Below are 11,027 nucleotides of genomic sequence, written 5' to 3'. Positions count from 1 at the left end.
TCCTTGACAGCCCAATGTTGCTAGCTCCTTCTGCAGCGTCCCCTGGGTTGTCAGGCCTTCAACTAGAGTGGTTCTAGCATGTGAATCATTCTTGAAAAATGTGGCTCCTTATCCTTGTCACAATCAAGTGGGTCAGACTTGGGTGCAGGAAGAGTGGGAGGGCCTCTGGTTCCTTAGTCCTGCTTGGAGACCTGGCCTCTATCTTGCCAGCTGCATGATCTCTGGGTTTATGAACCCCCATCGAGGCTTTGCCCATGTGAGTCCTGTACTAATGCAGCTTGATTTTTTTGTACTCAAGGACAGGTTTAAACTTTGATCTCCATGTCGACTCCATAGTTGGATTCAGCCTAATAATCCAAATGGCAAGGTATGTGGACTTAAGAGTCTCCCATTCAGCAAGTCCCTTCTACCTTAGTGGTACCTGTCTATTTAATAAACTGACTTTCATTATCTTCCTTCACATTATGGACACGACATTGAGGAAGGACGGAGCCAAGCACACTGCCTTAAGGCAGGTCATGAACAGTGCCTATCTAGCCTGAATTAAGGATCACCACTGTTCAGGGCTAATTAACTGCTCTTGATTGTGTCCACATCCTAGTCCCTGGAATTTGGAAGTATCACTTCCTCTGACAAAAGGGACTTTGACAATATGACCAAGTTAAGAAGCTGGAGGTGGGGGGGGAGCATATCCTGGAATACTGAGGTAATTACAAATCTCCTCCTCAGAGGAAACAGGGAACTTTGATAGTGAGGTGAAATGAACTTGGAGACAGAGACTGGAGTGGTGAGGTAGGAGTGGAGGTACGCTCAGCTCTGCAGGGAAGACTCAGGGAGCCAGCCAATTCTTCCTGAGACCTCTGGAAGGAACCAGAGTGATCACAACTTGACTTTAGCTCTATGAAGCTGATGTTGGAACTTTACCTCCGGAACTAATGGAGAATATATTTGTGGTGTTTTAAGCCACTTACATTGGTGGTCTTTTGTTATAGCAGCCACGAGAAATGAATCCGCCACACCCCTAACTATCATTTATTAAGGGATGGTCCACCCAGGCATGTGGGTGTGGTGACATATTTGTCTACCAGGATGTCTTATTGGACAGGTGGTCCCAAACCTGCTGCAATTCAAGGGCTTTCTTCTGTCTTTTCCACAGTTGTGTTTCTGTTTGTTGTGTTTCGTGGTGCTGGGGATGGAATCCAGGGTTTTGTGAATGTTAGGCAAATATTCTATCATTGATCTATATCCCCAGCCCCCCTTTTCACACTTTGATGTAAGATAATTGGCTCCTAATGGCTCCTCAGCTTCAGATTCCCCCAAACCTTGTTTCTCAGACTGAGCCACAACCATTAAAAAAGACTATTTAAAATTAAACATTGAAATGATAAATAAATGAAATTAAAGAATCAATATTTTGTGTGAACTTTAGGGTTTGTATTGACTGAGAATATATATATACATATACACAAATATGCACAGTTCCTTTGAAATCAACTTTATTGGCCCATAAGTTTATTGGCAAATAAGTTAAGGGTGCAGTTGGATGAAATGAAGTTTTGATTTTTTGTTTTTCAGGTACTGGGTATTGAACGCAGGGTTGCTTTACCCCTGAGCTACATCCCTGGCCCTTTTTAATGTTAAGACAGTTTCACTAAGTTGCCAAGGCTGGCCTCAAACTTGGGATCCTCCTTCTTTAATCTCCAGAATCTTTGGGGTTATATCCACACACCACTGCTTCAGGTAAATGCAGTTTCGAAAAATGTCTATGCCTATATCTCCACTACTGTCTTTGTGGTGAGGACCGAAGCATCTCTGAAGGTAAATCTTGAGTACACATGGTAAGAGAAACTTTCAGACCTCAACATGGATCTCTGTTATTACTTATTGACTTTTCTGAAGAAGAGAAAAATGGATCTTTCTTTTCATTCCACACTGCCATTCTCTGAACATTTAAATCTGGGTGCAGAACCCATGACCCCAATCTCCCATCATCTAACAAACGCCCTAAGACAGATCAGATCTATCTTCATGGTGCTTTTGAACAATAGATTTGGAACACATCCAACGCTGGCAGCAGTGACATTCTTAGCCAGCAGCTTCAACCTTCTGCAAATGTGGAAGCATGTTTGGTTTTGTATCTTCCGATGTTTTGTCTGGCTTAGGCTCTAAATATTTTAAGAGCAAACCTGAAAGTACAAGGAAGAGGATTAGAGTACACCACACACACACACACACACACACACACACACACACACACACACCACACCACACACACACGGGCGGTAAATGCTAAAATGCAGGTGAAAATGTGTTTTCTGTTTTTGGTCCTGGGGATTGAATCCACTGAGTGACATCCCAACTCTTTTTGTTTTTATTTTGACACAGGGTCTTACTATGTAGTCCAGGTCAGCCTCAAACTTGCCATTCTCCTGCTTCAGCTTCCTAAGTAGCTGGGATTATAGATGTGCGCCACCAAGCCTGGCTCCAATGTGTTTTCTGATGATTGCACCTTTCTGGATGATTTCTAAGGGATATGGAAATGAAAATCCATAGCTCAGGGATGCTCGTAAGACCACTCTGCTTCCATTTGTCCAAGCAGCCAGTAGCACACGTGCTTGGTCAGTCCTTACACTCTGCCTTTCAGCGCCCATTCACACTGGACAGGGTGGAAGGCCCCAGAGCTGTGCCTCCTACTTTCCTGTTCCCACCTCCCTCTTCTCTCTTTCAACTGATGCTGGCCTCCAGGCACTGCTAGTGCACCTGTCTGCCAGGCTGGGGCTTGGATCAAGAAAATCCTTCAGCTCCCTGAGCTTTTGTGTAAGAGATTTACTTTACTTTGGGGATGATTTTTCACCTGACCCACATTTGTTTTGCTTTAAACTTTCAGGGAAAATTAGAAGGAAGGGTACCTCCTATATTTTGTAAAGAGTACTTTCATATCTGGAGGCCAGAGGAAGCCCTTTCCTATATTACTAGACCACATAGTTTGTGATTCTGAGGGGAAGCAGGAAATCCCAGATCTCCTTTTGTGTGCACCATCCATGGTATTGCTACTCATAGGTAGATGAATAAGTTCCAAGTTTTCTGGGAAAGGTAGGCTCATTTGTGCCTATAGCCTATTTGTGGTGTGATTGACAGACCTGTTACAAACTAGGAGAGCTGAAGTTGCTAGTCACCAATGGTCCACAGTATTCACAGGGTAGGCATTCATTCATAACATTTATTGAAAACCCACTGTGTGCCAGGCATTGCTCTATAGTCTGGGCAAACAAAAATGTCATGAGATAGAGATGGGGGAAATAGACAATACATAAAATAAGTAAATTCTATAGTTCATGAGATAAAAATTTGTGTGCTTGCTATAAAGGAGAGAAAGGGGCAGGGCCTGAGAAGGTTTGGAGAAATTTGTTCTCCCATATCAAAATCTTGCATTACTACTTAATGTGTTGAGAGAGTAAGGCACATGGTCAGCAAGACCTTGGAGGACACTGCTGGCTGCAGGCTGAGAGTCACCTTCTCTGTCTCTGGCCCATGAGGGATAGAAGTGCAGGTAGCCAGCTGGGGTTCTTGCCTTTCTAGAAGGAGGTCTGCCAGATCCTGTCAAATCCTGAGTCACACCTTACCAAGACTCTTGCACTGTTTTCCTGTAGCTGCTGTAATAAATCACCACAAACTTATTGATCTGAAATCCGGTATCAGCATTGGGTCCAAATCAAAGTGTCAGCCAGAATGCATTCTTTCTGAAGATTCCAGGTGAGAATCCTTTTCCCTCCCTTTTCCAGCTTAGTGGCTACCTGTGTCCCCTGACTCTCAGAAGCTCTTCCTTCATCATCCAAGCATGTCACTTCAATCTCTGCTTCTAACATCACATTGCCTTCTCCTCTGCTGTATGCAAATCTCTCTCTTCTTTTTTTAAGGACTATGTGATTCTGTGTCCTGCCCACTCAAATAACCCAGGATAATCTCTTCATCTAGGATCTTTAGAGTAATTATATCTGCAACGTCCCTTTGGGAATGTAAGGTAACATTTACGGTTTCCAGGGATTAGGACGTGGATATGATCAGTGGTCATTATTTAGCCTGTCACATCTTTTATACTTTCTAAAAAGTCCCCCTGAAACTTGAGGATACCTTATAAAACTGCAAAAGCTGCCCTAAGCAAGCTTGTAACCAGGATCTAACTCCCAGCTTTGGGTACAATTTCTTACTATTTTGGTGCCATGTTGCTACCTTGTTCACAGAGTGGGTCATACTGGCAGCACTTCCACAGGTACAGTGCTGTGGCACTTAGGAGATGGTGACCAGTGGGCAGGTGACCCAAAGTGCAGCCCAACCCATTAGCTCATGAGTCTTCAGTAATGAGCGGTCCACACATCAGAGAAACAATTCCTTCCTGAATTGAAAAATGACATACATATAGACATCCAAGGGAAAATAATGTTACAGTAAGTCCTCTAAGGTGTCACATACATAATGTGTGTATGTGTGTGTGTGTGTGTGTGTGTGTGTGTGTGTGTGTGTGGCAGGGGTCAGACATTCACTCTGGTTCAGAGATACAAAGTGTAGTGCATTTCCTTTTAAAAAATACTTTATTTTAAAAAATTTTGATTGTGTAAAATACACATAACATAAAATTTACCAGCTTTTTTTTTAGGTGTACAATTCAGTGGCATTAGTACATTCACATTCTTTTGCAACCATCACTACCATCCATGTCCAGAACTTTTTCATCTTCCCACGTGGAAACTGTGTACCATAAATGTTAACTCCCATTGCTCCCTCCTCCCAGCACTCCCTGCTTTTTGTCTCTATGTTTGACTACTTTGTGTGAGTGAAAGCACATAGAATCTGTCCTTTTGTGTCTGGTTTACTTCACTTAGCATTATGTCCTCAAGGTTCATCTATGTTGCAGCATGTGTCAGAATTGCCTTCCTCTTTAAGACTGAGTAAAATTCATAATATAGATACACATGTCCTTTATCCATTTATCCACGGATGAACTCTTGGTTGCTTCCCTCTCATGGCTACTGTGATTAATGCTGCAGTGACTATGGGTGATCGTAGCTTATTTTCTTTCACCACTCTGGTTTCCCTGGTGTGTGTGTGAGTGGGGACAAACTGTAAACCTGTCAATCGGAGGTATCTCCAACCTACCAGCATCTTCCTTTAGGGACTCAGGGGACTCTGGGACCCTCTCTTACTTGGTCTGACTATGGAATAATATCAATTTGATTCTGATATCACAAAGTATCCTGGCCATCATCTCCATTTTATGGAGGGAAAACAAACTCATAGAAAGCAACAGGCCAGCAGTCACTCAGTTTGTGTGGGACAGACCTAGGTCCAGGCCTTCATGGTTCCAAAGTTTGGGACCCTTTCAACATTTACAACGCAGTGCTTTTTTTGATTTTACAATCTTTAGTAGTTATTTTTAGAATTGGATAGGCCTGAAATTCTGAAAATGCAATGAACATATTCATTGAACATATTCACACCAATGAACATATTCATTACTATTCTGTCTCCTGATGGCAACCCTCTGCTATGGTTTTTGGTCATATTAAATGGTGACAACAGCTGAGAGTGACAGATAGGTGCCTTAGGATCTACCTTGATGACAACCCCAATATTGGTTGGCAGAGAAGCTGAGGGAAGTGGGCATATGTGTTCTTTAAGGAAACAAGCCTGTTTCTTTTCTTAGCAAACAGACAAATCTATGGATGTGGATGACTTCCAGGTAAGTAGGAGCCTTCGAGGGTGGCCCAGGGGCGGAAACACCCTCCTATCCCAGGGCCTTGCCTAGCCCAAAACTTTCAGGAATACCCTCTGGCACTGCTTTGGGAGGCCAAAGGAATTTCTTTTGAAAATTACTTAGAAACAGCCTTTGGGTAGACTTTTTTTTTTTTTTATCTATAGACCTTTTAATTTTTCCCACTAAAAATGATAATAAAAAATCATAAAATGACTCAAAAGAAAATTTCAATGAGGGCCAATAGCAGTATTCTGGGGCAAATTTAGGGCTTTTGAGCTGTTTTCTTTATAGGAGCAGCACCCAGCTGGACGCCTTCCTCAAGCCCACCTGGAGGCGGCAGCTCCTGGGAGTTAGCGGCCCCTATCCACCTGCTCCCCGCTCCACCTGCCCTCCCAATAGTCTGCTTGATTTCCCTACAGAATTTTAGAGTGAATGAAAATAAGAAAGGGGGTATTCATGGGAATTCATGATATGAAATAAAAAGAGAAGGAGGCTTTTGAGATGAAGAAATGATTTGCCTTTTGCTCTGTGTGTTCGGATTCATTAAGCTGTATACTTGGATGTTGGCCCATCATAAGTGTGTATTTTAGTTCAATTTGAAATTATTTTTGCCTTTGAATATATGTATCTTGATATTCTAACTGTGGTAAAATTACATATAAAATAAAAATAAGAAACTTACATATAGAACTTACCACTTAACTCTTGTTAAATGTGCAGTTCATGTACAGAGTAACTATCAGCACCCTATATCTCTGGAACTTTTCCATTTTCCCAAACTGGAACTCTGTACCCCGTAGACACTAACTCCCCACTTTTCCCTTCCTCTCAATTCTCGGTGGCTTCCATTTTACTTTGTGTCTGTGGATTTGACCCCCCTAGGTGACTCATAGATATGAAATCATATACTATGTGTCCTTTTGTGACTAGTTTCTCAGCAATATCCTCAAGGTCCATTCATATTGTAGCATGTGTCAGAATTTTCTTTCTTTTAGAAGTGACACATTATTCCATTGAATGTTTACAACAGTTTTAAAATAAAGTGTAAAAATGTGTGGACATAAGAAAATTTGGGGCAGACTGATGATTATTCTACTTTATCTATACCAGGGCTCCTGTTTATTAAGCATTGCTATGGGTCAGGCACAGAAAGAAACTGTTTAAGTTCATTCTCATTTATTCCTGGCAACTTTGTTTTTCAGATGAGAAAATTTGCCTATAAAGTCAAAGAGATGAAATAACTTGCCCAAATCCCACAGCTGAAGAGGAGGGATGGAGAACTCAGCTCCTTGTCTAGGATCCGAGAGGTCCTGCCTGACTCGGGGTGGAATGGTCTATCATACAGGATAATTAGGATCCCCAGAGAGAGGATGCCTTTGAATGGGAGGACCATGGTCATGATAAAGTCATATTCACACCTACATGTGCACCCAGCGATGTCACTCTATTTTTAGGCCATTTTGTTCTCCTTATCTGTACTTGATGCTGCATTGTACTATCTTTGGTTCCCTTGCAGCAGTTTGGCATGTGTGGGAAGTATAGGGTTCACTTCCTCTCTGCCTGTGCATGAAACACCTTCTTTCACTGCCCAGTAGTTACCCCTAAACCAACCCCAAGGAGGTCCTTCTTCCTCCCCTTTCCATCTTCCCCTTGTGTTTTGTTTTTGGACTGGGAATTGAACCCAGGGGTACTTAACAACTGAGCCATGTCCCCAGAACTTTTTTTTTTTTAATTTGAGGCAGGGTCTCTTTAAATTACTTAGAGTCTTGCTGAATTACTTAGGGCCTCACTAAGTTGCTGAGGCTAGCCTCAAATTTGTGATTTGCCTGCCTCAGCCTGCCAAGTTGCTGGGATTATAGGCATGTGCCACCATGTCTAGCTACCATCTTCTCCTTGGAGAAACCATCTAGACCTGTTACTCCTACAGGTAGAGCCTATATCACCACAACTCTTTTCACTCTGGTCTGTCTCATCTAGGTGTGATGTAGTGTTTGGACATTCGTCCTGAGCATTGTCACTAAGCCAAGCCACTCTGACCACTGAGATCTGACCAGGCCCACCAAGCAGGGCTTAGGGCTCACTGTTTAACTTACCACCACAAAGTGAAGTCTGCCTTTCCTAAGCTGTCCATTACAACTGTTTTTTTTTTTCATTTCTTGTCTGAAATATGAGAAATACTACCAGTTTTTGTTTGGTGGAGCTGAGTTTCTGAGAACCTTCAAAGTAGTTAGCTGGTATTTTTTGGTTACTTTGTATCTCTGGAAATCAGTGCACACATAGCAAAAACAATGTTCAGTGGGAACTGTATTTCAATGATCAATATGGGAAATCAGACACATTTCAGGTATTTCCCATAGTGTCCTCAAGGCAAAGATATAGCTATACAAATATTTATAATTATATATAGAAAAACTTTCTCAGGTACCACGAACTCCTACTTTGCTAAAGAGACCTCTTACTCATAAGCCCCATAGAGCTCAGTAGTACCATGAGTGAAGGGGGACTTTAAGGATCAGAGAGAAGGTGAACTTTTTAATATTATTTCTTCAGATTAACACACTATAATAGTGATGCTAGAAGAACCCTTGGAAGATCCAAATTTCAAGTTGGTAACAGCCTGCAAAACCACAGAACAGTCATAGCAGCAATTTATTAAGCTTCTACAGGAAAAGGCTCCTTGTCCTAAGAAAATAAAAACTATTATTTTGAAAATCTTCTCAGGGAATCTATCAATAAAAACAGTTGACCAACTCCAGAACTAGAGATTTAAATTTACCCACTTTTTATTACTTATTTTAGAAAATGCTTATTTCAGTTACAAATTAATCTGGGAAAGACATGGTTATGGCACAAAAATCAAGTTTTAAGTATTAGTAAAGAGTTTTGTAAATATAGGAGCTAAGTTAATATTTGCACAACAAATATCTTCAGATATAATACTTTCTAAAAAACAGTTCACTGCTTTTAGTGCCATTTAAATCCCTAACTGGCCATGAAAAAGCCTTGTTATGACAGTTGATAATGTAAAGGGGAACAACAACAAAAAAAGCTTGAGGCTTTAGGATTCATAGAGTGAACAGACACAATGTAATGCAGAATTAAGAAGAGAAATAAATTCCCTTTTTTCTTCTGCAATGCTAGTGATGCAATCCAGGGCCGTACACATGCTAAGCAAGTGCTTTACCATTGAGCTACATTCCTAGCCTCCATTCCCTAATTCTGAATGTACATTATATTTAAAAGATATTTAAAATACCCTGAACTCATGGTAGGAATCTGTTGATCTCTGCAAAAAAACAGTAACCTTCTTAAATCATGCAATACTCACTACAAGTATTTATTATGGTAGAGATCAGTGTATTAATGTTATAAATATCAGAATGAAAAGGTCAATAAGAATTAAAAAAAAAACTTCATTCAGTAATACTTAAAGTTTAAAGGAAGTGTTAGTAATCATCATCAGCATCAGCCCAAACTGAAAAAAGACCTAAACCCCATTATTTTATCATCATCATCATCATCATCATCATCATCATCATCATCACTGGGGATGGGCCTTGCACATGCTAGGCAAGTGTACCACCATTGAGCTATATCCTAGCCCACAGGTTATATTTAATAAAGAGATGCTCGAATTATATTCATAGTTCTTATTCTAGGTATTCTTATGTAAGAATCCTATGATTTATTCACTTAGTTATCCAGTAAAGACAGGGTATATCAGGAACATGCTGGCTTAGCCAGGCATGTCAGAACACTCCAGTACAGTAACTCCAGAGTCTGAGACAGAAGGATCACAAATTCGAGACCAGCTTTGGGCAACTTTGTCTCAAAATTAAAAACAAAAAGGGTTGGGGATATAGCTAATCTCCCATACTGCAAAAAAAATAGAAATAAAAATAATCAAAGAAATATGTTAGCTTGGTCTCCCCCCACCACCCCTTTTTCTTTTCTTTTGAAACTTAAACTATCTTTTTTTCTTTATCAATTTTTTGAGGAAAAAATACCAAGAATAATTCAGTATGATAATAATAGAGGGGCTGGGATTGTGGTTCAGTGGTAGAGCACTTGCCTAGCACATGTGAGGTTTGATCCTCAGCACCACATAAAAATAAATAAATAATATAAAGGTAAAAAAAGATAATATAAAACTTAGAAAGGAGAAAGTAATCATAGGAAATCTTTCAGAATTAAAAAAAAATGGATTTGAGTCCTTTGACAATAGTGAGGTTTAACATTTTGTAACCACCATAGTTGTGCTTAGGGTTAACTGATGACTGTGCTTCTAAAAACAGGGATGTAAGGAGTAACTGTGTTGTAATACTGCAGATTAAAAATCATTTGTATGTAAATATGATAGGTATAGCATCTGAATTTTAAAATAAGTTTAGAAATTTTAGAGTTTTTCTATTAAATCAAAGGAAAATTAGTGTCAGTGAAATTTCCAAACTAGTATAGAAAAAAATGTCCAGAATCTTGGCCACAGGGAGAGGCAATTTCTATTTTTATTGCACATTTCAATGCTTAAAATGATTGGTTAAATAGAGAGCAATTCCACACTGTCAAGACTCACTAGGATCATGGATACTGTATTCTCAAATAAGAACACAATATAAGACACACTTTCATTTCTTTATAGGAATTGAAATTAGTACACTAACTTGAAAAAATATCATAGGCAATGTTCTACTGCAAAATTCCACTTCTTTACAAATTAGTGTTTTTAAAGTAGGTGAATCTAATTTTACATCCTATCCATGAACTAATGGGCCAATTAGACTATGATCAATTAAACAATACTGGCATTTGCATGAACATATTGCAAACAGAATTCAGTTTCAAAATGTAAATAAACAGTTTGAGTTCTTACTCTCTTCTCCACTCCCACCTGAAATCAAACTGTGGATAAATAAGACACTTATTATTAACATTTTTATGGTAGAACTTTACTAAATAAGCATTTGCATCTACCCTGAGTCATACCTATGGTCTCTGATGACTGCAATTGCATTTTTTTTTTTTTGGTGTGTGTGTTGGAGGCAGTGCTGGGGATCAAACCCAGGGTCTTGTCAACCACCTAGTTACATCCCCAGCTGTATTACTGCATTTTCTAAAAGGAGCAAAGATTTTTATCAGAATGCTTTTCACATTAGGATTTTCTAGCAGCCCTTCACTCAGGATAGCTAAGTCCTGTTGCCCTAAAGCTAAGGTACTCACTGCAACGTGATGAGTTAGAACTTATGCATCTAGAATGGCCCTAGATATTCACCAGGCT

The sequence above is a fragment of the Ictidomys tridecemlineatus genome, chromosome 6 (genome assembly GCF_052094955.1).
Source record: "Ictidomys tridecemlineatus isolate mIctTri1 chromosome 6, mIctTri1.hap1, whole genome shotgun sequence".
Lineage (NCBI taxonomy): Eukaryota > Metazoa > Chordata > Mammalia > Rodentia > Sciuridae > Ictidomys > Ictidomys tridecemlineatus.
Note: the sequence above shows the minus strand (reverse complement) of the source record.